At 40.9% G+C, this 24846-nt stretch overlaps 1 long non-coding RNA gene across 1 annotated transcript; it reads left to right on the top strand.

Annotated features, from left to right (window-relative positions):
- Nucleotides 1–168: 168 nt before the first annotated feature.
- LOC134736853 (uncharacterized) lies at nucleotides 169–24846 on the top strand. The gene is made up of 2 exons (XR_010121245.1): nucleotides 169–421; nucleotides 24414–24846. It is a non-coding gene; the product is annotated as an uncharacterized lncRNA (long non-coding RNA).

Genomic DNA, 24846 nt, shown 5'->3' on the forward strand with positions numbered 1-24846 from the left:
CGGTCATCCCGGGAGCTTAAGATTCGGAGTGGTGATAGGCTCCGGATGTATGAGCCCTGTGGCTCATGGGCACTGTTCTCTCTGCTCCGAAATAGAAATAATACCGGTCTCACAGAGCTGTTGAAAAGCTCGACTGAAATAATGACCGCAAGTGTGAATTGTAAAGCAATGTAAGTAGTATTTATTATTAAAAGGTCTCTACTGAAAGAAAGAGACCTAGGAGGAATGCAGTGCCCGGCGCTGATTGGAAAACGGGTGGCGCTGCGTCCTGGGCCGAGGCTTCCCTAGCAAAAACCTTGTCTCCCTCGCCATTTCGTCCCTTGCCTCCCTTCCCAGGAGAGACGTGGCCAATAGAAGCCGAGTGGCAGTAACTCTAAGTTGGAGTTAGACGGTGGAGAAGGAAGCACTGAACCAGACTCGGGTAACTTTCTCTTATTCCCTTACACGAGTATCTTGTTCCTTTCTTCGAAGTCTGTAAATTTAAAATCCTAAGCCCCCCAACAACTGAACAGACCCCCTTGGGGCCAAGGGGACACCAGAAAAATCTTAACAACTGAGTTCCCAGACATAACGGGATGGGAGGTCAGATGAACCTGGTTATACCCTCTCCCTTTTGTGATTTAGAGGAGATAGCTGACTGGCCATAAAGTTAAAATAGAGGCCGGGCGCGGTGGCTTACGCCTGTAATCCCAGCACTTTGGGACGCCGAAGCAGGTGGGTCACCTGAGGTCAGGAGTGGATCACCTGAGGTATGGCAAACATAGTGAAACCCTGTCTCTACTAAAAATACAAAAATCAGCCGGGCGTGGTGGCACGCACCTGTAATCCCAGCTACTCGGGAGGCTGAGGCAGGAGAATCGTTTGAACCCGGGAGGCGGAGGTTGCAGTGAGCAGAGATTGTGCCATTGCTCTCCAGCCTGGGCGACAAGAGTGAAACTCTGTTTCAAAAAAAAAAAAAAAAAAAACGGAGATGATAAGACTGACGGAATTGACTCCATGGCAATAAGGTACCAAAGTATGAACATATGAACAGGACCTAAGCCCATGCCAGGCAAGGGTTAAAAGTCATGCATCCCTACGCTTAAAGAATAAGCTATGTTCTCATTATGCTTCAGGGTTTTTCTTTAGCAGCTAAACAAGCGCTGGCCTCACAGTATTAAAACAATTTGCAGTTCATCGACCACCAGACATTAACAACCCTCTCCCACCAGCCGTAACTACAGCTTTTACTGATTTCACTTACTTTCTCCTGATAAGAAGGTCACTGACCATGGACTGGTTCTAGCCAGTTTATAGTGATTGCATGCTTACGTAACTTCCTGTCCTGAAAAGATGTTTTGATGTATAGGACCTAACTGTAATACATTTAAATGTTAAGTCTCCACCCCAAAGTGAACATGGGTTGTCTGTTAAACATGCATATTTGTTTAATATGCATGTGTCAAGACCACCTTCATGAATATTCATAGCCGCTCCTCTAACTTGTTGAATATGTATGTTTAGCCAACCTGTTAAGCATAAAGTTCCTACTCCAACTCCTCCTCTCAGGTGTCTGTATCTGGTCTTGGCTGGAGGCAGGCTTCCCAGCCTGCAGAATGGCCACCTTGCAGGCTGTAACTCCTTATAAGAAACAAAGTCTCTCCTTTTCTAAATCTATAGATCTTATGATTTTTTAGTTAACATACACAATAAGAATACAGGAAGCTAAGGAAAAGATAACTGCAGAATCTTACTCCTAAGCGGGAATTGTGAACAATAATGACTACCTGAAACGTTACAGGCTTTTTAAGAAATCAGCAAGATCATTCAGGTTTGGTTTTATACATTAAATTTACAAATTGGCAAAATAAAAATGATTTAATTCAGAATTATACTTTGTTTATCTGATAGTAATTGTTGTAATAGGATTATCATATTACAGATGACTATTAACCATCTGGAACACAACTAAGAGCTCAGAGGCAAGTGCATTTTTTTCTTAAGAGACAGGGTCTCATTCTGTCATCCAGACTGGAGTGTAGTGGTTTGATCATAGCTGACTGTATCCCCAAACTCCTGGGCTCAAATGATCCTCCTGCCTCCATTTCCCAAGTAGCTGGGACTAGAGGCATGTGCCACCACGCTCAGCTAATTTTTTTATTTTTGTAAGACAGGGTTTTGCTATGTTGCCTAGGCTGGTCTTGAACTCCTGGGCTCAAGTAGTCCTGCCTCGGCCTCCCAAAGTGCTGGGATTACAGGCGTGAGCCACTGTGCCTGGCCTGGCACTTTTCTTATATTACTTCTAGTCCTTACAACAATTTTTTACTTAGTTATATATTAATGAGGATACAGCCTCATTGGCCGTAGGTCACATGGCTAGAGAAAGCTAAGTTTGGGATTTGAGCCTAGCTGTCATCCCGAAGCCTGTATTTTTCTTAAGTCTTAACTCTTGATTCTTTACCATGGGCGTATTCAATATTTCAGAAATTATTTCCTTACAATTGGATAAGGGCGAGGACCATAGTGTCATTAATAACAAAACATAGGCCCGGCGTGGTGGCTCACGCCTGTAATCCCACTACTTTGGAAGGCCGAGCCAGCTGGATCAGCTGAGGTCAGGAGTTTGAGACCAGCCTGGCCAACATGGTGAAACCCTATCTCTACTAAAAATAGAAAAATCAGCCAGGCATGGTGGCAGGCACCTGTAATCCCAGCTACTTGGGAGGCTGAGTCAGGAGAATCGCTTGAACCTGGGAGGCGGAGGTTTCAGCGAACTGAGATCCTGCCATTGCACTCCAGCCTGGGCAACAAGAGCAAAACTCCCATCTCAAAGAAAAAAAAAAAAACATAAGAGTTTTTTGTTTTATGTTTGTTTGTTTGTTTTTAAGTGGGTAATAACACCCAGAGGGCAGACATCCAGGAACATGTAACCTTTTCACTTATATTTACTGAGCATCTGTTTTTCCTCTTATGCTAGCTGGTGAAGTGAGATGGACGAAGGACTGCCTCTCTGTTAGGAAATAACTTGCATGGGAGAATCTAGGATGGATGGTTTAGATCCGTTCTAGGCATTCACATCTTCATTCCTCTTTTTTTTCTTTAGCTTGGCCTTACTTGAGTTCAGTTTACCGTTGGAATGGTAAGATCTGGGAGGAAAGGACTAAGGAGGCAGTTTAAACTGCTTTTCTTCTAGTTCTTATCCTGACTATTGTCCAGGCAGAAGGAAACTTTTTGCTCCATGCTTACATTAGGTCACATTAGGATGTTGGATTGCAGGTTTGTCTGGTTCAGCATTTGGGCCCCAGCCATCTCTCCCTTTCTCTCATTTGTTGTTTAAGTGGATTGAAATAATTATATTTATTTAAAGAGAACTGATGTTTGAGTGGCAAAGTTGGATAAAAAGAATGAGACTCCTGCATTGTGAAAGGAATGGAACTGAGAAGAATAAAAATGAAAAAAATGACCGGGCACAGTGACTCACACCTGTAATCCCAGCACTTTGGGAGGCCAAGGTGGGTGGATCACTTGAGGCCAGGAGTTTGAGACCAGCCTGACCAACATGGTGAAAACCCATCTCTACTAAAAATACAAAAAATTAGCTGGGTGTGGTGGCTGCGCCTATAATCCTAGCAACCCAGAAAGCTGAGGCAGGAGAATCGCTGGAACGTGGGAGGGGGAGGTGGAGGTTTCAGTGAGCAGAAATCGTGCCACTGCAGTCTAGCCTGGGTGACAGAGTGTGACTCTATCTCAAAAAAAAAAAAAAGGAAAAGGACGGCCCTTTATATTCTAGAGCTTAAATTTTCTTGGAAAAAGAGTAATTTTCATGAAAGCTATGTAGGGAGGCTGTATTTTTATAGCATAGTGGCAATTTTCAAGCATTTTATATTGTTGATATTGTACTATTTGTTCAATATATTGAGTGCTTACTATCTGCCAGGCAAAGGTATAATATTATTGAAATATATATGTAGCACTATTTTATTATATTGCAGGTACTGTATATATCATTATCTAGCATATATTGTAAAATCCTGTTTGGTGGGCTCAGTTGGACCACATAATGAGCGTAATTCAAAGTGAGAGATGGAATAGTGGGTCACTTTTTGCCCGGGCATGCCCAGCTTCCCTGCAGGGTTAGGCAAGGGATTTGCCTGAAATTATACCATTGTTTGGCTTGTTCCCCTTTCCTGTCCTGCTTTTCTCTCTCCCTGAGAATATTATCTTAACAAATCATTTGCTTGTGAATTATCACCTCAGGATTTGCTTCTGAAGATCCTGATTGTGTTCGTTTGGGTCTACATAGAAGCAGACACAGATACATTACACCATACATTGGATGTGCAAGAGATTTACTATGGAGAGAGCAAGAGCAGGGAGGGAGAACTTGCAGACAGCAGCGCAGGTCTGACACTCACAGGAGGAGAAAAGGAAGGAATGTGGATTGGGTAAGAAGTTTCTGGGTTCAGTGCAATTCCAAGAAAGGGTTGGCTTTGCGGAGAGTCCTGCAGTTTGTCAGAATGGGCCTGTACTAGTACCTTTGCCATCCTCATTCATTGACTGGGACCCTCAGAAAGCATGGCCTTGGTGCAAATGTGGTGGTTGATCCAGAGGGTCTGAGCTGTCAGTCAACTGTGGTCCCCACAGCTGAAGATCTGAGGAGAGCATTATCATGGCCACCACACTGCCCTAAGATACTAATAATGTAGTAATTTTTTATTTGTATTCAGAAAATAATTTCTTTGTTTATTCTCAACAAATATATGTGAACCTAGCACTGTGAACAAAGAAGAGTTACTACCCTAATAGGGCCTTTATTCTGTGTGGGAGCAGGGTTATTTATTTATTTTTGAGATGGAGTCTCGCTCTGTCGCCCAGGCAGTGCAGTGGTATGATCTTGGCTCACTGCAACCTTGGCCTCCTGGGTTCAAGTGATTCTCGTGCCTCAGCCTCCTGAATAGCTGGGACTACAGGCACACAGCACCATGCCCAGCTAATTTTTGTATTTTTAGTAGAGATGGGGTTTCGCCATGTTGGCCAGGCTGGTCTCAAACTCCTGGCCTCAAGTGATCCACCCACCTCAGCCTCTCAAAGTGCTGGGATTACAGGTATAAGCCACTGTGCCTGGCCAGGGTTTTTTAAATAAATAAAAATATAAAAGAATTTTACTATGTGGTAAATGGTAGCATCTACTGAGTGTTGTTGTGTGCTTGAATTCTAAGTGCTATTCATTTAATCTTCTTTTCAACCTTATGAGGTAGGTATCCTTTATTCCCATTTTACAGATGTTAAAACCGAGGCGAAGTGCTTAAGTAACCTAGCCCCAACAACACTCAAAGTCAAAGAAATGAGAGACTGAAGTGGAGAATACTTGGGTAGTATTTAACTTTAAATAGGGTTGTTAGGAAAGGCCTCTGTAAGGAAGTGCTATTTAAGCAAAAACATAAAGATGTGAAGGAATTAGTTGTATAATCATTTTATGGGAAGGGGATTTGGCAAGGGAAGGCAAGGATGAGCTCTCCAGGTTGAAGGAGCAGCATGTGCAATGGCCCATGTTAGGAAGGAGGTCCGTCTATCTGGGAACTGACAGGAGGCCCGTGTGACTGGAGGACAGTTAGCAAAATGTGCGGATTGAAGTTGCCGGCAGGGCCACGTGGGTCAGGACTTCGCAACTCTGGAAGTTCACTCTGCACACGGTAGCCATCTGGAATCTAATTGAACACAGAAAAGTTTTTGAAAAGTTCTTAATTTTTTTGCATGAACAGTGGAGGATCATTTGCTTTCATTGGTCTCTTTGCTTCCACTCTGTGGAGCGTGATTTCCCTCACAGGACTGGTGCTTTTTCATTAAATGTTGATGATCATAAAGGAAGGCTAAGATTGTTGAGTCCTCATAGCAGGGACTGGAGGACTGCTCAGCACATTTCTCACTCCTCCCTTGCTCTTCACCCCTACCCTCTGCCCCCACAACCCTGCTCCATTCTTGTGACAGAACAGGTGTGGGCGTGTTCATTGGCTTCCAACCCCCTTCATGCACGGCTGACACATGGGATGTTGCTGTCATGCACGTGTAACTGAATGGAGGATTCCCTCAGGTGTTCTAGGCAATGGCACAATATTAGAGACGCCCTGGGGCAGAAAAAAATTGATGCAGCTGAAGTGAAGTGCTGTCAATTTCACCTGTGTGGAGCTCGTTGCCATAGCAGTGGTTACAGTAAAATTGGGTCCAGAGGATGTGAACCAGGGCCAAGAGACGTACAATATAAGGCAGAAAAATGTGCTGAATTTTTATCATACTCTTACATAAGGAAAGCCAAAATAAACTGCTTTATTGGATCTTGGCTAATTAAAAAAATAGAGGTTTAAGGATATAGTTTTTAAGAACATAAAAGGAAATCATCAGTAGAATCCAAAATAATATGTACACCCCAAGGTCACTGGAGAAAATGAAAAAAAAGAAAAGTAGCTCATATAACAAGAGTTAGAACAAAAAGCAAACTACAAAATAAATCTCTCTATGTGTGTGTGTGTGTGTGTGTGTGTGTGTGAGAGAGAGAAAGAGAATGTGAAAATATGTGTAAGTACTGTACATATATGCCTGTATATATTTTGTAAATTAGAATGGTAGAAACAAAAGCAGACATAGAGCAAAGGTCAATCTAGGCTGACGTTCACACAATTTGGGAAGGGGGGTCTTTAAGAAGAATAATTCAAAATTACAAATACAAAATGAAAGTGAATGTTGATTTGGAATGACAATAGAAATGGTGATACATTATGGATGTCACAAATGTTATAAAATCAAGAATAACATTGACTGCCTGATATCTCTCTGTAGTACTTTCTCCCAACGTTTTGTGTTTTTTAAGAGATGGGGCCTCGCCACGTTGCCCAGGCTGTTCTCAAACTTCTGGGCCGAGTGATCCTCCCACCTTGGACTCTCAAAATGCTGAGATTACAGGCATGAGCCACTGCACTTAGCCTCCCCCAACATTTTAGGCTGCATATTCTTTGATCACCTCATTATATGGCAATGATTACATAATATTTTAATTTAAAAGAACCAGAAAGATAATTTAGTATAGTGGAATTTTTTTTTTTTTTCTATCGATAGTGTAGAAACTGAAAAAAGTTTCACAACTCACTATTGGGTGTTCCCTATCTGTGACTCCCTCTGCTAGTTCTTGCTCCAGTGACATTTCTTGCTCTGAGAACTCCAGCTCTTTGATATTGCTTGGTCTGTCACATGACAGTTACAGCCAGAGCTGGCCTGGCCAGCCATGTCCTCCTGTCTTCGGTTCCCCTTCCTTCCACTGCCGCCAGCAAGCCAGTCTTCGGTGGGGAGAGGCAGCCTTGAAACTTGAGTGTTGAGCCCTGTGTGGGGAGCAGAGCAACATTTAAAAAATATCTTTGTCTTTGGTGTCTGGATGCTCAGTGGGGTCCACCAGGGAGAAGTTGTCAATGAGGGCCAAGAAGATATAGTAGTGCAGGCAAGTCTCTAGATAAAACAGAATACTAAAAAATACTTGATTAACCAAAAGATGTCAGGAAAGGAGGAACAAGATAAGATGGGACAAATAGAAAACAAATAGCATGCTGACAGACTTAAACCTATCCGTTATTAGTAATTGCATTAAAAGTAAATGGTAGAATAATAATAAAATTGGTGGAATAAAAAATAAATGCAATATGGAATCCTGAATAGGATTCTGGAACAGAAAAAGGACATTAATGAAAAAACTGGTGACACCCAAATAAAGTCTGGAATTTATTTGATTGTAATGTGCTAGTTTTGGTTTTTCAGTGTTGATGAAAGTACTATGGTTATATAAGATATTAACATTTGTAGAGAATGGGTGAGGGGTATTCAGGACCTCTGTAGTATTTTTGCATCTTTTCTGTACCTACAATGTTATTCCACAATAAAATGTTTATTAAAATGTACATAGACTAAATATCAAATAAAAATCATATACTGTCAGTCTGGATTAAGAAAACAAGCCTCTGGCCAGGTATGCCTGTAATCCTAGAACTTTGGGAGGCTGAGGCAAGAGGATCGCTTGAGATCAGCCTGGTTTAACGATAAAAATTAGCCAGGCGTGGTGTGCCCCTGCAGTTCTAGCCAATTGGGAAGCTGAGGTGAGAGGATTGCTTAGGCCCAGGAGTTCGAGGCTGCAGTGAGCTACAATCGTGTCATTGCACACCAGCCTGGGTGACAGAGAAAGACCCTGTCTCAAAAAATAAAGAAAAAAGAGAAAACAAGATTCAACTATATACTGTTCCAAAGAATACACTTTAAGAACAGGCTTAAAGTAAAAGAATGGAAAAATAAGCAAACACTAATCATGAGAAATACAGTATTACTATATTGAGGAAAAAGCCTTCTAGACAAAGAGTATTATTAGAAGTAAAAAGCTAATCTCTTAAACAATAATCAGGAAAACATAACAGTTCTAAACATGGATCTATTTAAAAACAAAACTTCATATGAAGCAAAAATTGGCAGAACTGAAAGGATAGAGAAATCTATAATTATAGTTGGAGATCTTAATACATTTCTCTCAGTATTTGATAGAACATATATAAAAAATACAATATTTGAACACTATTTTCAAACTTGACATAATTGATATTTCTAAAACAGTACACCCAACAAATGCAGAATGAATTTTTCAAGTACACATGGATCATTCACCAAAATAGACCATATGCTTGGTCATAATGTGAGTCTCAAAACAACCAAAGGATTAAAATGATACAGAATTTGTTCTCTTACCATAATGGAATTTAGAAATGAAAAACAAAGGATATCTAGAAAAATCAACTATTTGGGAATTAAGCAACAAAATCCTGAAAGAGCATAGGTCAAAGAAGAAATCACCAGGGAATTTAGAAAATATTGTATCCTGATGGTAATGATAATGATAACTTACCAATATGACTGGGTGCAGTGGCTCACGCCTGTAATCCTAGCGCTTTGGGAAACTGAGGCAAGCAGATCACTTGGGCCCAGGAGTTCGAGACCAGCCTGGGCCACACAGCGAAATCCTGTCTCTACCAAAAATACAAAAATTAGCTGGGCGTGATGGCATGAGCCTGTAATCTCAGCTACCTGGAAGGCTGAGGTGGGAGGATGATTTTATTCTGGGAGTTGAAGGTTGCAGTGAGCCAAGATCATGCCATTGCACTCCAGCCTGGGTACAGAGCCAGACCCTGTCTCAAAAAATCAAAAACCAAACAAACCCAGAAACTTACTAGTATTTGTGGATGCAGCTAGAGCAATGATTGAGCAAAATCTGTAGCTTTACCATATTTTATTTTGTAGTATAATTTGTATACCTTGGATGCATATATTAGAAGAAAGGTTAAAATCAATTTAGTAAATGTCCATCTCAAGAAGTGAGCAAAAGAAGAGCAAATGAAACCCTAAGAAAGTAGACAAGTAAATAATAAATATAAGGGCAACAGAATAGAAAACAAATAATAGACAAAATGAACAAAACCAAAAGTTAGTTTTTTGAAAAGATTAATAAATTAACCTTTAGCAATATAATCATGAATAAAATAGAGGAGCAAAATTATCAATATCAGAAATGAAAAAGGGACATTGTTACAGATCCTACAGGCATTAAAAATATAATATGATGTGCCAGGAATGGTGGCTCACACCTGTAATCCCAGTACTTTGAGAGGCTAAGGCAAGAGGATCACTTGAGCTCAGGAGTTTGAGACCATCCTGGGCAACACAGGGAGGCCCTATCTCTACAAAAAATTAATTTAAAAAATTAGCCAGGCATGGTGGCACACACCTGTTGTCCCAGCTACTTGGGGAGTTGAGTCGAGAGAATTGCTTAAGCCCAGGAGTTTGAGGCTGCAGGGAGCTACAATAGTGCCACTGCACTCCAGCCTGGGTGACAGAGCAAGACCCTTTCTCAATAATAATAATAATAATAGGTTAGTATGAAAAACTTTAGGCCCTTAAATTGGAAAATTTAGAAGACAGAAAATTTTTATAAAACACAAGTTACTAAAACTGACAAAGAAGAAATAGAAAATATGAATAGTCCTATATCTGTTAAAGAAATGCAATTGGTAATTAAAAGCTTTCCCCAGAGCAAACTTTAGGTCTAGATGGCTGCATTGGTAAATTCTACCATACATTTAAGGAAGAAATGATACCAATCTTACACAAACTCTTTAGAGAATAAACAGTGAGAAACCATTTACCAACTTGTTTTGTGAACCTAGCATAATTCTGATATCACAACCTTACAAGTACATTACAAGAAAATAAAATTACAGATAAATATCCTTTATGAACTTAGGTATAAAAGTCCCAAAAGAAAAAAGGAAATCCTGGCTGGGCACGGTGGCTCATGCCTGTAATCCCAGCATTCTGGGAAGCTGAGGTGGGCGGATCACTTGAAGTCAGGAGTTTGAGACCAGCCTGGCCAACGTGGTGAAACTCCATCTCTACTAAAAATACAAAAATTAGCTGGGCATGGTGGCTTGCACTTGTAATCCCAGCTACTCGGGAGGCAGAAGCACAAGAATTGCTTGAACCTAGGAGGCAAAGGTTGCAGTGAGCCGAGATGATGCCCCTGCACTCCAGCCTGGATGACAGATCAAGACTCTGTCTTAAAAACCTAAAAAAACAGAAATCCAATAAAATATCAAAAGGATAGTATATCATGACCAAGTAAGGTTTATTCCAGGAATATAGGCTTGATTTAACATCTGAAGTAAGTCTATATCATTCACTGTTATCAGAATAAAGGAGAAAAATATAAGCATCTTAATAAATGCAGGAAAGGTGATGAAATTCAACGTCTATTCATGATTTTTAAAAACACAGCCAACTAGAAATAGAGGGGAAATTTTCAGTCTGATAAAAGATATCTTTAAAAATCTTTAACATCATAATAGTGAAATATTAAAATCTTTGCCCCTAAAAAGCCTAGAACAAGATGATGTCCACATTCACCCAGTTTTATTCAACATTATAATGAAGGTCTTAGCCATTGAATTAAGATTTTAAAAAGCAACAAAAGGCACAGGATTGAAAAGGCACAAGTACAGCATCTTTATTTGCAGATGACATGATTATTTACATAGAAAATTAAAAGATAATAAAGGTATATAGGCCGGGCGCAGTGGCTCTCGCCTGTAATCCCAGCACTTTGAGGGACCGAGGTGGGAGGATCATGAGGTCAGGAGATCGAGACCATCCTGGCCAATGTGGTGAAACCCTGTCTCTACTAAAAACATAAAAATTAGCTGGGCATGGGCGTGGGGCGCATGTCTGTAATCTCATCTACTCAGGAGGCTGAGGCAGGAGAATCGCTTGAACCCGGGAGGTGGAGGTTGCAGTGAGCCAAGATCGTGCCACTGCACTCCAGTCTGGTGACAGAGAGAGACTCTGTCTCAAAAAAAAATAATAATAAAGATATATAACTCAGTATGAATAAGTTAATTTAGCAAGATTATAAAATAAGATCAATCTATTTTTATTTCTACATAGTAATTCTAAAAATTTGGAAAATAATATTAAAAATCACACTGTTTACCGTTGTATAAACCCCAAGTACCTAATAATGAATTTCCTAAAAGATGTACAAGAATTTTAAAATATTGCTGAGATAAAGAAGATAAAATATTTCTTCCTTATAGAAGAAATTTCAAGCCTGGTGACACATTGTCTTAATGGTTTGTCTTTGAACAGACAAACCGTCTTAATGATTTTGAAGATTAAGTATTATAAACATATCAATTCTCCCCAAATTGATCATAGATTCAAAACACTCTTAATAAAACTCCCAGCAAACTTTTTGTAACAATTGAGTAGCTGATTCTAAAATTTACACAGACATGCAAAGGAATTTTAATAGCTAAAATAATCTCGAAGAATAATAGAGGAATTACACTACCGGATTTTGAGACTTTATAAAGCTACTGTAATTAAGGTAATGAAATAGTGTCATAAGGGTAGAAAAGTAGACCAAAGGAACAGAACAGAGTGTGCAAAAACAGATGCAGACTGTTGGTTATTTGGTTTTTGACAAAAGTGCGAATAGAATCCAATATAGAAAATGAAGATCTATGTAATACCAGCATGCCTTGTTTTATTGTGTTTCGCTTTATTGCGATATTGTAGTTTTGTTGTTGTTGTGGGGGTTTTTTTGTTTTTTTTTTGGTGGGGGGGTTTGAGACAGGGTCTCACTTTGTCGCCCAGGCTGGAGTGCAGTGGTGCGGTCATGGCTCACTGCAGAGTCAACCTCCTGAAGGCTCAGGTGATCCTCCCACTTCAGCTTCCCGAGTAGCTGAAGTTCATGCCACCACATCCACCTAATTTTTGTATTTTTTGTAGAGATGGGGTTTCACCATGATGACCAGGGTGGTCTTGAACTCCTGGGCTCAAGCAATCCTCCCACCCTGGCCTCCCAAAGTGCTGTGAATACAGGCATGAACCACTGCATCTGGCCTGTTTCTTTTGTTTGTTTGTTTTTGTTTTTGTTTTTTCTGCAAGTTGAATGTTCATGGCAACTCTGTGTTGAGCAAGTCTATTGGTACCATTTTCCCAACATCATGTGCTCACTTTGTGTCTCTGTGTCACATTTTTGTAATTCTCTCTATATTTCAAATTTTTGGTATTATATCTGTTATGGTGATCTGTGATTAGGGATCCTTGACATTACTATTATACTTGTTTTGGGGTGTCATGAATTGCACCCATATAAGACAGCGAACTTAATCAGCAAAAGTTGTGTGTCTTTGGACTACTCCATTGACTGCTGCACCTACTGCCATTTCCTGGTCTCTGTTCATCTCCTTGGGCCTCCCTATTCCCTGAGACAAGACAATATTGAAAGGAGGCTAATTAATAACCCTGTAATGACCTCTACATGTTCAAGTGAAAGGAAGAATTGCACATCTCTTACTTTAGATATATTTTTTTAAATAGAGTCTCACTCTGTTGCCCAGGGTGGAGTAACAGTGGCATAATCATAGTTCACTTCAGCCTGAACTCCTGGCCTCAAGTGATTCTCCTGCCTCGTCTCCCAAAGCGCTGGCATTACAGGTGTGAGCCACCAAGCTGGGTCGGACGTCTCTCACTTTAAATCAAAAGCAAGGAATGATTAAGCTTAGTGAGGAAGGCATGACAAAAGCTGAAACAGGCCACAAGCTATGTCTCTTGTGCTAAACAGCCAAGTTGTGAATGCAAAGGAAAAGTTCTTTTTTTTCTTTCTTTCTTTTAAAATTTTTGCTTTTTTTTTTTTCAGACAGGGTCTCACTCTGTCACTCAGGGTAGAATACAATGGCATGATCATGGCTCACTACAGCCTCGACTTCCCAGGCTCAAGCCAACCTCTTACCTCTGCCTCCTAAGAAACTGGGACCACAGGTGCACCCCACCAATGCCTGGCTAATTTTTAAATTTTTTGCAGAGATTGGGTCCCACTATGTTGCACAGGCTGGTGAAAGTTCTTGAAGGAAGTTAAAAGTGCTACTCTAGTAAACACATGAATGATAAAGTGAAACAGACTTATTGCTGATATGGAGAAAGTTTGAGTGGTCTGGATTAAATATCAAACTCTCCGCAACATGCCCTTAAGCCAAAGCCTAATATGTAATAAGGCCCTAATGCTCTTCAATTCTATGAAAGCTGAGAGAAGTAAGGAAGCTGCAGAAGAAAAGTTTGAAGCTAGTAGAAGTTGGTTCACCAAGATTTAAGAAAAGAAGCCATCTCCATACCATAAAAATGCAAAGTGAAGCAGAGAGTGCTGATGGAAGTTACAGCAAGTTATCCAGAAGATCTAGCTAAGATCATTGATGAAGGAGACAAGACAGCCTGATATTTGGAAAAGATGCCGTCTAGGACTTTCACAGCCAGAGAGAAATCAATGCTTGGCTTCAAAGGACAGGCTGACTCTCTTGGTAGGGGCTAATGCAGCTGGTGACTTTAAGTTGAAGCCAATGCTCATTTACTGTTCTGAGAATCTTAGAGCCTTTAAGAATTATGTGAATCTACTCTGTGCCTGGATGACAGCACATCTGTTTGCAGCATGGTTTACTGAACATTTTAAGCTCATTGTTGAGATGTACTGCTCAGAAAAAAAGATTTCTGTAAAATATGACTGTGCATTGACAATGCACCTAGTTGCCCCAGAGCTCTGATGAAGATATACAAGTTGATTAAAATGTTTTTATGTTAACACAACATTCATTTTGCAGCCCATGGATCAAGGAGTAATTTCCAAGTCTTATTATTTAAGAATTACATTTTGTGAAAAAAATTACATTTAGTAAGGTTATAGCTGCTATAGATAGTGATTCCTCAATGAATCTGGGCAGAGTAAATAAAACACCTTCTGGAAAGAATTTCCCATTCTAGATACCATTTGGAGCATTTGTGCGCCAGACACAGTGGCTCACACCTGTAATCCCAGCACTTTGGGAGGCTGAGGCGGAAGGACCACTTGAGTCCAGTAGTTCAAGACCAACCTGGGCAACATAGTGGGACCCTATCGCTACAAAAACAAAAATAAAAAAATATTAGCCCCGGCCGGGTGCGGTGGCTCACGCTTGTAATCCCAGCACTTTGGGAGGCCGAGGCGGGCGGATCACGAGGTCAGGAGATCGAGACCACGGTGAAACCCCGTCTCTACTAAAAATACAAAAAATTAGCCGGGCGTGGTGGCGGGCGCCTGTAGTCCCAGCTACTTGGAGAGGCTGAGGCAGGAGAATGGCGTGAACCCGGGAGGCGGAGCTTGCAGTGAGCCGAGATTGCGCCACTGCACTCTAGCCTGGGCAACAGAGCGAGACTCCGTCTCAAAAAAAAAAAAAAAAAAATGTTAGCCGGGTGCAGTGGCTCACGCCTGTAATCCCAGCACTTTGGGATGCTGAGGCGGGTGGATCACCTGAAGTCGGGAGTTCAAGACCAGCCTGACCAACATGGAGAAACCCCGTCTCTACTAAAAATACAAAATTAGCCAGAGTGGTGGCGCATGCCTGTAATCCCAGCTACTCAGGAGGCTGAGGCAAGAGAATCGCTTGAACCCGGGAGGTGGAGGTTGCGGTGAGCCGAGATCATGCCATTGCACTCCAGCCTGAGCAACAAGAGCGAAACTCTGTCTCAAAAAAAAAAAAAATTTAAAAAGAATATTTGTGATTCATTGGAGGTCAAAATATCAACATTAATAGGAATTTGGAAGAATTAGATCCCACCCCTCATGGATGACTTTGAAGGGTTAAGACTTCAGTGGAGGAAGTCATTGCAGATGTGGTAGAAATAGCAAGAGAACTAGAATTAGAAGAGGATCCTGAAGATATGACTGAATTGCTGCAATTTCACGATCAAACTTGAGTGGATGAGGGGTTGCTTCTCATGGATCAGCAAAGAAAGTGATTTCTTGAGGTGGACTCTTCCTGGTGAAGTTGCTGTGAACATTGTTGAGAACACTGAATCACAATGAAGAATTTAGAATATTATATAGACTTAATTGGTAAAGCAGTGGGCAGCAGGGTTTGTGAAAGGACTGACTCTAACTTTGAAAGAAGTTCTACTGTGAGTAAAATGCTATCAAATAGCATCACATGCTACAGTGAAACCATTTGTGACGGAAGAGTCAATTGATATAAACTTCATTGCTGTCTTAAGAAGTTGCCACAGCTCCCCCAGCCTTCAGCAACCACTACCCTGGTCAATCAGCACCATCAACATTAAGACAACTCTCAGCTGGGCGCAGTGGCTTATCCCTGTAATCCCAGCACTTTGGGAGCCCAAGGCGAGTGGATCACTTGAGGTCAGGAGTTCGAGACCAGCCTGGCCAACAGGGCAAAACCCCATCTCTACTAAAAATACCAAAATTAGCCAGTCATGGTGGCACATGCCTGTAATCCCACCTACTGGGGAGGCTGAGGCAGGAGAACTGCTTGAACCCGGGAGGTGGAGGTTGCAGTGAGCTAACATTGCGCCATTGCACTCCAGCCTGGGCGAAGAAGTGAGACTCCATCTAAAAAAAAAAAAAGACAAGACTCTCCACCAGCAAAAGATAATGGCTGTATTTTTTTTTAGTAATAAAGAATTTTTTTTGATTTTTGGTTTTTATTTTTGAGGCAGGGCCTCGCTCTGTCACCCATGCTGGAGTACAGTGGTGTGATTTCGGCTCACTGCAACCTCTGCCTCCCGAGCTCAAGTGATCCTCCCACCTCAGCCTCCTGAGTAGCTTGGACCACAGGCGTGAGCCACCACACCCAGCTAATTTTTTTGTTTTTGGAGGAGACAGGGTCTCACCATGTCGCCCAGGCTGGTCTTAAACTCCTGGACTTAAGCGATCTACTGCCCTCGGCCTCCCAAAGTGCTGGGATTACAGATGTGAGCCACTGCGCCTGGCATAACGCATTTTTAAATTAAGGTATGTACATTGTTTTTTAAGACTTAATGCTATTGCACACTAAATAGACCGAAGTATAGTATAAACACAAATTTTAGATATGCACTGGGAAACCAAAAAAACTAGTATGACTTGCTTTATTGCAACATTCACTTTATTGTGGTGGTCTGGATCTGAACCCTCAATGTCTCTGAGGTATGCCTGTAAATGGTGCTGGAGGAACTGAATATTCACATGGGGAAAAAAAATGAACCTCGACTCTAACTTTTGTCTTACAGAAAAATTACTTTTTTTAATTCAATTATACACATTCATATGAAAGCTAAAACTGTGATGCTTTAGGAGAGAAAATAGAATGCCTTCGTGAACGCCTGTTAGGCAAAGATTTCTCAGATATAATGCAAAGTTCATTTACCGTAAAAGAAAAACAATTGGTGTATTGGACTTCATCAAAATTAAAACTCACCCTACTTACTGTAAATTTCTTAGCTATAGCAATTGAGATGCCATAGTAATGGTTTAGGGATAGACAGACTAAAGGAAGAGAACAGGGAGCCCCTAAACAGACGCACACGTATATATAGAAACTTCACCTATGTTTCATTGTATCCCACTGTAAAGCAGTCAATAGGGAAATGGGAAATTGTTTGATTAATCACCCTGGAACATCTGTTAAAAAATAAAGTGAGGCCGAGCCTGGTGGCTCACGCCTGTAATCCCAACACTTTTGGGAGACCAAGGTGGATGGATCACCTGAGGTCAGGAGTTTGAGACCAGCCTGGCTAACACGGTGAAACCTCGTCTCTACTAGAAATACAAGAATTAGCTGGGCGTGGTGGCGTGCGCCTGTAATCCCAGCTACTCCGGAGGCTGAGACAGGAGAATCGCTTGAACCCGGGAGGCAGAGGTTTCAGAGAGCCAAGATTGCGCCATTGCACTCCAGCCTAGCTGACAAGAGTGAAACTCCATCTCAAAATAAGTAAATAAATAAATAAAATAAAATTTGATCCCTTGTATCATACAAAAAGATTCCAAGTGGATTAAAGATATAGTATGAAATGCAAAACTAAATTGTTTAGAATATATCTTAATTATCTTGGAGTAGAGAGAGATTTCACAAAATACAAAAAACATCAACCAAAAAGGAAAAGATTGATAATCTTGGCTACATTGAAATTAACATTAACCTATCAAAAGACAGTATAATAAAAGTGAAAGATGAGACTTAGAGTGGTAGAAGATATTTGCAACATATATAACTAGTGATTAGTGTCTACAATATATTAAAAACTTTTATAAATCGGTAAGAAAATGGCAAATAATCCAGTTAAAATGGCAAAAGACATAAACAGGAAATTGATAGAGAAGAGGAAACATGAAAAACTGCTTAACCCCTCGCAAGTAATCAGGGAAATGCATAAAACAACACTGAGACATCGTTTTCTCATCTCTCAGATTGACGCAAGTTAAAAAACATGATGAATGTGAGTGAGGAAGTTGGGCGAGTGTACTCAGCGGATGGAAATGTAATTTGGTACAACCATTTCAGGGAAGAATCTCACATTCTAGTAAGGCTGAAGATGTAATACCCTTCCACCCTGAATTTTCTAGGTCTGAACACAAGAGGATTTCTTATGCATGTACAACTGTGTATACACAGAGACATAGAAAAATGTTTATTGTAGTATCATTGACAATGCCACAGAATTGGAAATGCCAAGTATCAATCAATGAATCGATGAATAAATTTTAAAACATTTATTTGATAAGTGTGTCAGGCAGTGAAAATGAAAGAACAAACAAGTCTCACTGGTTGCAGTGATCATGTTTTACTTTCATAATTTTCAACAGGAATATAATCAGCAAAATTGATTTTAATGAGAAAGCCACAAGAGAAAGAGAGAAAATTCTGGGGATTGCCAAGGAAAAAGCATTTTGGAGATGAACCCCCTTTTTTTTACCCATTAAAATGTGATAATTTAACTTACTTTGTCTCCTTCCATAGTAACACGAATTATTTTAGATTCCACTGGAATATCTTCTTTGAAGTAACTGGTTCCGACCACACGAGGACAGCATTTGCATGGAAATATTTCCTTCAAAGTAGTATAGTGGGAAAACAGAGACACACACAAACTTTTTGTGTTTAGATGTATTACTGTCTGGAGTGGATTCTGACACTGACCTTCAACTATCTTAGTCAATGGAAATTTTAAGTAAGTTACTGTCGCAGCAAGTGTTGTGTTAGAATACTTCATTTTCGTTAGTTTCGAGTCACTCAGCATCTCTATACTGCAGATGTCAGGAAGGCTCATCTGGACTTTGGTGGTGTTTTTCTTTCAAACTGTTTCTTTTCTAATAGCTGTTTATGTCAGTTTAGAAAATAAGTGGTACACATCTGCATTGGGGGAATTACTAAACTGTGATCATTTCACAAGGTTTTGTGACCTTTAGCGTGTATTATTTTATTAACACCTCTAAGAGGAAAATGAAGCACTTCGCCGTCAGGGCTGGAAGAGAGATCTGCCACTTGGTTCTGGTTAGACTTTCCACTACACTGTTTTTTGACCCAACACCAGATTCCACCCACTTTGTAAAAAAGTGGAAAGAAATGAATAGTTTCCTGTTTTGAAGTTAGCAACAGACCTACACTAGATTCTCAGCATTGATGGCAACAAATTATACACCAGGAGTTTAAGATAGCATTTTGAGGCCTGGTGCGGTGGCTTACGCCTGTAATCCCAGCACTTTGGGAGGCCAAGGTGGGTGGATCACCCTAGGTCAGGAGTTCGAGACCAGCCTGGCCAACATGGTGAAACCCCATCTCTGCTAAAAATACAAAAACTAGCCGGGCATGGTGGCACGCACCTGTAGTCCCAGCTACTCAGGAGGCTGAGGCAGGAGAGTCTCTTGAACCTGGGAGGCAGAGGTGGCAGTGAGCCGAGATCGTGCCACTGTACTCCAGCCTGGGTGACAGAGTGAGACTCCATCTAAAAAAAAAAAAATAGCATTTTGGTTCAAACATCTTTCCCATAGTGTTTAGCTCACTGCCTTGTAGTTGAATGTCTTCCCTAATGAAAATAAACCTGATCAATCTATTCCCCAGCTGAAAATCCTTCAGTGGTTCCAAATGGCTTTCAAGACGTAGTTAACTCTGTGTTCAAAACTGTTTATAAATCGCCCTTGCCTAACCGTTCAGTCTTATATTCATATTAGCCCAGCATGGTGGCTTATACCTGTAATTCCAACGTTTTGGGAGGTGGGAGGATTGCTTGAGGCCAGGAGTTTGAGACTAGCCTGGGCGAATAGTAAGACCCTGTCTCTACAAAAAAACTTTTTAAAATTAGCCAGGCATGGTGGTGCCTGCTTGTAGTCACAGCTGCTTAGGAGGCTGAGGCAGGAGGATCGCTTGAGCCCAGGAGTTTGAGGCTGCAGTGAGCAATGGTTGCACCACTTCACTCCAGCCTGGATGACAGGGTGAGATCCTGTCTCAATTTAAAAATATATATATATTCATATTAATAAGTTACTATATGCTAAGCACACATCACATGCCATCATTATGTTTCATATTTTATATACATGATCTCATTCCTTGTTTTTAAAGATATTGTTTGCAAATTGGGAAACTAAGACTCAGAACTTAAAATATCTCTACACAAACTGGGATTTGCACTTGGGTGTGTACTGCTCCAAAGTCATAACTATATACAGTCATTTGCTGTACAATGATATTTAGATATGTATATTTTGTATATGTGTAATATATGATGGTCCCATAACATTATTATACCATACTTTTACTATGCCTTTTCTATATTTAGATAGGTTGAGATGTACACTTACCATTGTGTTACAATTGCCTATGGTATTCAGTACAGTAGCATGCTGTATAGCTTTGTAGCCTAGTTGTCATAGGCTATTCTATATAGCCTGCATGTACAGTAGGCTCTACCATCTAGATTTGTATAAGTATGCTCTAGGATATTTGCACAACAACATCACATAACAATGCATTTCTCAGAATGCATCCTCATCGCTAAGCAATACATGACTATATTATACTTTTCTCATCTTTCCTCTCCTCACACCCATATACTCACCGGTCAGTCTCAGCTACTCTCAGTTCCTTTCATACCTAATAACTTTTGCATATGTTTTTGCTTCTTCTTGGAATGTCTTTCTCCTCTGCTGTAACTGGTCAAATCCTTCTTTATTTAAGACTCAGCTTAGGCCAGTCATGGTGGCTCATACCTGTAATCCCAGCGCTTTAGGAGGCCGAGGTGGGCAGATCACTTAAGGTCAGGAGTTCGAGACCAGCTATGGCCAACATGGTAAAACCCTGTCTTTACTAAAAATACAAAAATTAGCCAGGTGTGGTGGTGCCTATAATCCTAGCTACTCGGGAGGCGAAAACGGGAGCATTGCTTGAACCTGGGAGGCAGAGGTTGCAGTGAGCTGAGATCATGCCACTGCATTCCAGCCTGGGTGACAGAGGGAGACTCCATCTAAAAAAAAGCCTCTTCTTAAATTAAGCTATAGTTATCCCTTCCTGATCCATTCAGTTGTGTTCATTGCCCCTGCTCTCAGTTACAGAGTCAGAGTCTTGAGAAGTTTTTCTTAAAATGTGTGTGTGGGAGTGGGGCAGAGGATTGGAGACGGAATTGCCGATGTTACACTAAAAGAACCATTGCCCTAAGCAATGTGGAAATCCATTTTTAGGTTGAACCCCAATAAGGAAGTGATTCTTCTTTCCAAGAGGAGCAAAATAAGTCCATCTCTCTTAACTGAGGGTTAAAGTCACTAGGAGAGAGAAAATGCTGATTAAAGTAGTAACTAAAGTTTCCAAGTTAGAGAGTTACAGGGCCAAGAGAACAGACAAAGCCATTACTTGGGTTAACAAATCAAATAGGAGCCATGTTTAAAGGCAAGACTTGAAATGAACTTTAAGCCCTTGCAGACATAAAGACCAAAAGGGCTTTGAAAGTAAGGGGCAACAGGCTGGGCAAGGTGGCTCACGCCTGTAATCTCAGCACTTTGGGAGGCCGAGGTGGGCGGATCACGAGGTCAGGAGATCGAGACCCTCCTGGCTAACACAGTGAAACCCCATCTCTACTAAAAATACAAAAAATTAACCGGGCATGGTGGCTGGCGCCTGTAGTCCCAGTTACTTGGGAGGCTGAGGCAGGAGAATGGCGTGAACTTGGGAGGCAGAGCTTGCAGTGAGCAGAGATCGTGCCACTGCACTCCAGCCTGGGCGACAGATCGAGACTCCATCTCAAAAAAAAAAAAAAAAAAAAAAAAAAAAAAAAAAAAATTGGAGCTAGGCTGGCGAGGCTGTGGAGAAATAGGAACGCTTTTACACTGTCGATGGGAGTGTAAATTAGTTCAACCATTGTGGAAACTGTGGCGATTCCTCAAGGATCTAGAACCAGAAATATCATTTGACCCAGCAATCCCGTTACTGGGTATATACCCAAAGGATTATAAATCATTCTACTGTAAAGACACATGCACATGTGTGTTTATTGCTGCACTATTTACAATATCAAAGACTTGGAACCAACCCAAATGCCCATCACTGATAGGCTGGATAAAGAAAATGTGGCACATATACACCATGGAATACTATGCAGCCATAAAAAAGAATGAGATCATGTCCCTTGCAGGGACGTGGATGAAGCTGGAAACCATCATTCTCAGCAAATTAACACAAGAACAGAAAACCAAACACCGCATGTTCTCACTCATAAGTGGGAGTTGAACAGTTAGAACTCTTGGACACAGGGAGGGGAACATCACACACAGAGGCCTGTCAGGGGGTGGGGGGCAAGGGGAAGGAGAGCATTAGGACAAATACCTAATGCATGTGGGGCTTAAAACCTAGATGACAAGTTGATAGGTACAGCAAGCCACCATGGCACATGTATACCTATGTAACAAACCTGCACGTTCTGCACATGTATCCTGGAACTTAAAGTAAAAACAAACAAACAAACAAAAAAACCCCACAAAACTGGAGCTAGACTTTCACTTAGATTTGTAGCATGAATATTGCCTTTCTTATTTAGCTATGGCTTCTTCCTCCTTTTTTCTTTCATTTGCATGTTTATCAGTTTTCTAGGTGCCAAGACTCTGGAAATTCCCAGGCTAAATTATGGTTCCATTTTCCTGAGAAGACTTTTTTAAAGATATGGCCTTATTAGTTCCCATTTCAAGTATTTTCTTTTTATCATTCATTTTGAAAATGTTATCAGAAAGGGAATGTAAATCAGCTTTTACCGAGGATGTGCCAAGTACCAGACAACTCTTTTTTTTTCTGAGACAGTCTTGCTCTGTCGCCCAGGCTGGAATTCAGTGATGAGATCTTGGCTCACTGCAACCTCCGCCTCCTGGGTTCAAGTAATTCTCCTGCCTCAGCCTCCCGAGTAGCTGGGATTATAGGTGCACGCCACCATGCCCAGCTAATTTTTGTATTTTTAGTAGAGATGGGGTTTCACCATGTTGGCCAGGCTGGTCTCTAACTCCTGACCTCGTGATCTGCCCACCTTGGACTCCCAAAGTGCTGGGATTACAGGCATGAGCCACTGGGCCTGGCCCCAGACAACTTTTTTACATGCCTTTTCTCATTCAATTGTCAGCACAATCCCTATAATGTATTAATATCTCCATTATACAGAGGATGAAGTAGATACTGATAGAGATTGAATAAGCTGGTGGTAAGTGGGGAAGCTGGGATTTGAATAAGATCAAGGCTGATCATACTACCCCAGGGTTTTCCAAATTTGGATAAGGTATAAATTTTGTTTTAAAGGAAAACATTTCCACAGACCCCTTCTGTTGACTAAAATTATTTTATGTTTCTTAAATAAACAAGCATAAAACTAGATGTAAACATCTCATGCCTATGGCATTTATAAAACCACAGAACTAAATGTAAATATACAAATTAAATGGGAACAAAACATCAATAAAATTCAAACTAACATTACTAATAGGCAATGAATATCATTTTGTTGAAATGAAATGGAGACTCGCAATATATTAGATTGATGCAAAAGTAATTGCGGTTTTCGCCATCACTTTTAATGTTTAAAGTTTAAAGCTGTTCTCTACTGCTATCTGCTGTGGGATGATTCCATTTTGACATTATTATTTTCTCTTTGAACCGCTGTGAAAAATCCAAGATTTTTACAGCACATCGTGATAAAATTTAGCCTCTGCTTGACTCAGATGATTATTTTATTATGAAATCCATTGTTAAAGCAAACTAAATATGGCCTAAGAAGGACTCCATACTTCTATATTTGAGTCCTTGTGGATGAACTGCAACCTAACATAATTAGTAGATAAGATTAAAAACCTAATTTAGGAGTATGTGCCTGTAACAATAGATGAGTCTCGGCCAGTCCCAGCAGCTGTGCTTCAACCAGTCATACGCTGCTGAGTGTTCAAATTGTGTTCAAATAAGGTAAATGCCAACCTGTAACCAGTCCAGCTTTTTCTGCACCTCACTGCCGATTCCTGTGTGTCATTTTACTTTTTTGTGTCTATAAATCTATTCTGACCACTAGGCACCCCTAGTCTGAGTCTGTTGTGATTCTGCGGGCTGCCTGATTGGCGAATCATTCATTGTTCAATGAAACTCCTTTAAATTTAATTTGGCTGAAGTTTTTCTTTTAACACCACCTCTGGTCTTGTTTCATTAGCGCATGGTAATAAAAATAGAATTATGTTACTGGAATGTCTACTCCTTGAGGGTGGGTCGTGTGTCTGCCTTTCTCACTGCCGTTTTCTTAGTATCTAGAATAGTGCGTGGCACATAGAAGGTGTTCAGTAAATACTTCCTGACTGTAGGAGTTGATGAATGAAGAAATACTTGGTTCTAGTACACTGTTATATGCAAATGCAAGTCCTGAACTCTTGGGGGCAGTAACATTGTCAGATGGTCATCCAGAGGCTTAAACAATGTGTTAATATTGCTGATACAGTGTTCTGAGAAATTAATTATTGATTGATTTCTCTCTGTGATTTTCTTCTACAGCTCTTCCCTTTCTTCCTACCCCAGCCACTCAAGCAGGTGCTTGGGTTCTATGCCGATGACCTCATGGGAGAGATCTGATTGGTCAGAAAAGCAGCAATTGGGCTGGGCACAGTGGCTCATACCTGTAATCCCAGCACTTTGGGAGGCCAAGGTGGACAGATCGTTTGAGTTCAGGAGTTCAAGACCAGCTTGGGCAACATGGCAAAACCCCCGTCTCTACAAAAAAAACACAAAAACTAGCCAGGCTTTGTGGCATGCCCCTGAAGTCCCAGCTACTTGGTAGGCTGAGGCAGGAGGATGGCTTAAGCTTGGAGGTGGAGATTGCAGTGAACCGAGATCACAACACTGTACTCCAGCCTGGGCAACAGAGCGAGACGCCATCTCAAAAAATAAATAAATAAAAGTAAAAAAAAGAAAAAAAGAAAAGCAGCTA

The sequence above is a fragment of the Symphalangus syndactylus genome, chromosome 1 (assembly GCF_028878055.3).
Source record: "Symphalangus syndactylus isolate Jambi chromosome 1, NHGRI_mSymSyn1-v2.1_pri, whole genome shotgun sequence".
Classification (NCBI taxonomy): Eukaryota; Metazoa; Chordata; class Mammalia; order Primates; family Hylobatidae; genus Symphalangus; species Symphalangus syndactylus.